The 4,611-nt window shown below is 44.2% G+C and overlaps 1 pseudogene; it reads right to left on the bottom strand.

The window, feature by feature from the left end:
* Window positions 1–387: 387 nt before the first annotated feature.
* On the bottom strand, window positions 388–2,641 carry LOC139127073 (histidine--tRNA ligase, cytoplasmic pseudogene; annotated as a pseudogene).
* Between the last annotated feature and the right edge of the window lie 1,970 nt (window positions 2,642–4,611).

Here is a 4,611-nt window from a genome sequence, read left to right as displayed (position 1 = left end):
AGTAGATAGAATATGGACGGTGTGCATACTGGCAAACAAATCTACCTAGCGCCCGAAGATAACACATGACCTTAAATCTGCAAGCTACACCCATTTAACCCTTTCACCCCATTTCCCTATCAAGAGGTCAAACTTTGCCAATGAAAACAATGTGCAATGTGAAAACACAGTGCATATTATCACCTTTACATGATAGTGATTGTCCCAACTGTGAACATTGTGGTAATCTTTGTGGTATTTGGATTCTATGATTCCGAGTCAGATGACCTGGTGTGGGTTACAGTACACACCTTATATACGTACACACTCTACTCAAGGAAATCTAAAATATTTTCTGTCAAAACCAAGGACAAAAATCTGACGTCAAGATGCAATTATTTTGTTAAGGGTGCCAATTCAAATTGTGGTACCTTAACTTTATTGAGATTTGAAATTCAGAATCTCTGCCATAGTCTTACTTCACTCCATAGTAGAACTTGCAGCTCCATTAATTGTGACTTGACCTGTGCAAGTATTGTCCGCCATGTTTGTTCTATTTGTAAGGTAGATTTTGTCTCACCTGGCACACCAACAATCACTTCAAAATGCCTAGTGTTCCTTACATAGATACAACCTTTTTGTGTACAATGAGAAATTTTCAATCCAGACTATTTGAATTTTGTTTATCAGATAACATTGCATTATTATACATGAACATTGTGTATGCTGGGCCGATAATTTTACACTTCAGCATACTGTAGGGCTTCACAGTTCTTATCCGTATTACAGTTTTCTTAAAATAATTTCTATGAAAGTTTAATTTCAGGTTTCAAACTGCATCCAAGCAAGCCGTACACCAGTAGGACAGTATAATTTTGCACTTCATTAGATAAGGTACATTCTTTTCCGTAGCGACTCAAATTTAAAATACTGTGACAATCAACGCGATTTATATAAAACAAGACATGTCAGCAAGTTTCAATATTGTAATTCCCCAAAGTTGTGGTCAGCAAATAATTAAGCGTAATCTCACATCATGGCAGACTCTGATTGGTGCAGTATCTCTTTCTGAGTTCATCAACAAAATCATTTCTGTTGATGTTGTCTTCTTTCCTAGTAAAGGTGTCTTTCAACTTGACAACTCCATGTGTGAGTTCATCCTTTCCTATGATGGCAACACAAGGAATGCCTTTCTCCTCGGCATACTGCATCTGACTCAGAAATTTCGGATTCTCCTTGTACGACATCTCGGCTTTGATGCCTGCTTCCCAGAGTTCATTGCACAGTTTAATTCTTTCCTCCAATAACCCTTTGTTCACTGAGACCACCATCACTTCCGTCTCCGTGGTCCGTATTTCTTTTTGCGAAGTTAGCAGTCGATTTTCAATGATGGAGAAAATCCTTTCAACTCCAATACTGACACCAACGCACGGTACCTTCCTACCTTTAGGATCAAACATCCCGACCAAGTCGTCGTATCTCCCACCGCCAGCGACAGATCCCACTGTGACAGCCTCTCCGGGATCTTGGGATGGAGTTTCAGAATTTTTCAAAACGCCTTCAAAAATGATCCCTGTGTAATAATACAGACCCCTGGCCAGACTGAGGTCAAATGAAATCTTGTCACTGATGTTCAAAAGGTCAGAGTATCTGAAAAATGTTGCCATCTCCCCTAATGCTGACACAGCGTCTTGGCGTTGTCTCAGAGCAGCATCTTGGAGGAGGTGGTCAATCAATTCCCTACCGCCACACAGTTTGATGTAGTCACCAATCTTGTCAGCAACCGCTGCATCCAATCGTCTCTCGTTGATCAGCTCAAAGCGCACATCTTCCCAACATGTCTTCTCAAGCTGATCGATGGACGAACAGACAGCCTGGCATTTCAGTTCAGGCACCCCAGCACACTGCAACACACTGTCTAACAATTTCCGATGATTCACTTTGATGACAAAATCTCCTAGCTTCAGTTCTGTGAGAATTTCGGCGACAATTTTCACCACTTCAACATCGGGTAGCATAGTGCCATACACACCAGCAATGTCGAAATCACACTGGTAAAATTCTCTGTACCTCCCCTTTGTCATGGCTGGACTGTCTCTCCGGTACACCTTACCTATATGGTATCTTTTGATGTTGGTGATCTTCTTCATCGCGAGGTATCTGGCAAACGGCACAGTTAGATCGTAGCGAAGTGACAGAAGCTCCCCACCCTGGTTCGCCAAATCATAAACCAACTTACTGTCTTCGCCATACTTTCCTGTTAGCGTCTCTTTGAGTTCGAATACCGGTGTATCGATTGTTTCAGCGCCGTGGCGTTTGAAGCACCTGATGATGGTTTTGAAAACGCCTTCACGGATGGCCATTTGCTTTGCATCGAAATCTCTCGTACCTTTGGGGCATTTGAGGACGAATTTCGGTGAAGTTTGTTCGTCGGAAGTTGCTTTCACATCGGTAGCTTCGGCCGGATCTCCACTTTTCCCTCCAAAAGACGACGTAAAGCGGGCAGCTGTTTTCTTGAGGTGATCACGGAGGTGAGTGGTAAGACGAAATCTGCTCAAATACAGTGCCATTATTCTGTTGATTGTATCTTTGTACAAGGCATGGCATATTGTGTGATCTGTTCCGCGAGTGGCACGAGTTCTGGTAAATGGGGTTAACACAGCGCCCTCAACATTTGCTCCCGAAATATAAGGTCAGGGCAGGGTGAAGGGTCAATCTGAAAGAACACACCATGCAGGCAACTGACTCGACGTTTGCGTTGGAAATCTCAATCGGCGAAGGGGCTCATTGGAGTCGGACAGATGTTTGGTCCTCAAGAAGCCATAGGGTGGCTTATTTATTTAACATAGTAAGTTGTAGACACCATGATCATGATGTACACTTTGCATTGCAGGGCTGTGCAATTGCTGCAGTACAGTAGCTCGAGGTTTTGCTTGGGTATTTGGGACATCGGACGGCAAAATACCCAGGCAAAACCTCGAGCTACTCTACTGCAGCTAAGCTGCATACTATTCTGTGTTTTCCAACGGCGGGAACACACAGCATTGTACACAGGGCTTATCTGAATGGACATGCAGTGCTGTTGCTCGAGGCACGGTCCCTCGGACCTTCCCAAGGTCCCTCAACTCCCTTTTGTGGAGGTACCGTGCTCGAGGTTTTGCCTTGGTATTTGGGTCAGGCCCAAATGGGGTCCAGACACTTCGCACCAAAACCAGTTCGCCCCACACAACTTCGTCCCAAAACCATTTCGCACCAAAACCACCTCGTCCCAAATACTACTTCGTCCACAGGCGCTCCTTAGTTGGGTAGTCTGCTAAGTGGATCGATTTTCGGATCGATTTATTGATCCCATAGTGGATATGCCGCCACTGCAACCTAAATACTCACAAGGTGTGCAACACAGTCACTCAAAAAACACACCACCCGATTTGTAAACTGGCCGTGCGCTCGCACAAAACACTCAGAACTACACTCCCATATACCTAGTTGGATCACAAATTTAACCATCTCCTCAAAAATCACGCCGATGAATGTGTTACTACGCGTCATCTTGAAGAAATCGGCCGTGTTTTGTGACCGAGCGCGGTGAAATGCGGCCTGCAGAACGATTCTACCATATGACGTAATTTTTTCCAATTGGTTCAACTATACTACACCAGTGACTTTTTGCCATGACCTTTGTTTTGGCCGTTGATTAGCCAATCAGTAGTGGAAAAAATTACATCATATGGTAGAATCATTCTGCAGGCCACATTTCACTGCGCTTGGTCTCAAAACACGGCCGATTTCTTCAAGATGACGCGAGTAACACATTCATCGGCGTGATTTTTTGAGGAGATGGTTAAATTTGTGATCCAACTAGGTATATGGGAGTGTAGTTCTGAATGTTTTGTGCGAGCGCACGGCCAGTTTACAAATCGGGTGGTGTGTTTTTTGAGTGACTGTGTTGCACACCTTGTGAGTATTTAGGTTGCAGTGGCGGGCATATCGACTACGGGATCAATAAATCGATCCGAAAATCGATCCACTTAGCAGACTACCCAACTAAGGAGCGCCTGTGACTTCGTCCAATGCCACTTCGCCCCAAGTATCACCTCTAAATAAAACCACCTCGCCCCAAATATTGTACCATCAACTCGTCCTAAAACAACAATGCCACGATGTATCATAACGTTGTTTTTACCTGCAACTTGGAAGCATTAATGTGTCAGGACATTTTGGCTACCACGACCCATTTATTGTTGCATGTAACCATAAAAGGTACATTAGAAAAAAGAAACACGCAATGCTACAACTCAGATGCGGTGCGCGTATTTCCTCGAAATTTGTACTCTTTCAAGATTTCAGTCCTGGGTTGACAGAAAGGTTATGAAAACTTCGATGGTAGTGGTTGGTTATTTTCAGCTTTGCCGGTTGGCAATAAGTCCGGGCGATAAGTTTGGGGCAAAGTAACATTGTTTCAGTTGTTTTGGGGCGAAATGGTTTGGGGCGACGTGACTTTTGGGGCGAAGTTGTTTTGGTACGAGGTTGTTTTGGTGCGAAGTGGTTTTGGTGCGAAATGGTATGGGACGAGATGGTATGGTGCGAAGTGGTTTTGGTGCGAAGTGTCTGGGAACCGGCCCAAATACCCAG

Source organism: Ptychodera flava, unplaced genomic scaffold (assembly GCF_041260155.1).
Source record: "Ptychodera flava strain L36383 unplaced genomic scaffold, AS_Pfla_20210202 Scaffold_28__1_contigs__length_4768798_pilon, whole genome shotgun sequence".
Taxonomy (NCBI): Eukaryota; Metazoa; Hemichordata; class Enteropneusta; family Ptychoderidae; genus Ptychodera; species Ptychodera flava.
This window is presented reverse-complemented; position numbering and strand designations above follow the sequence as displayed.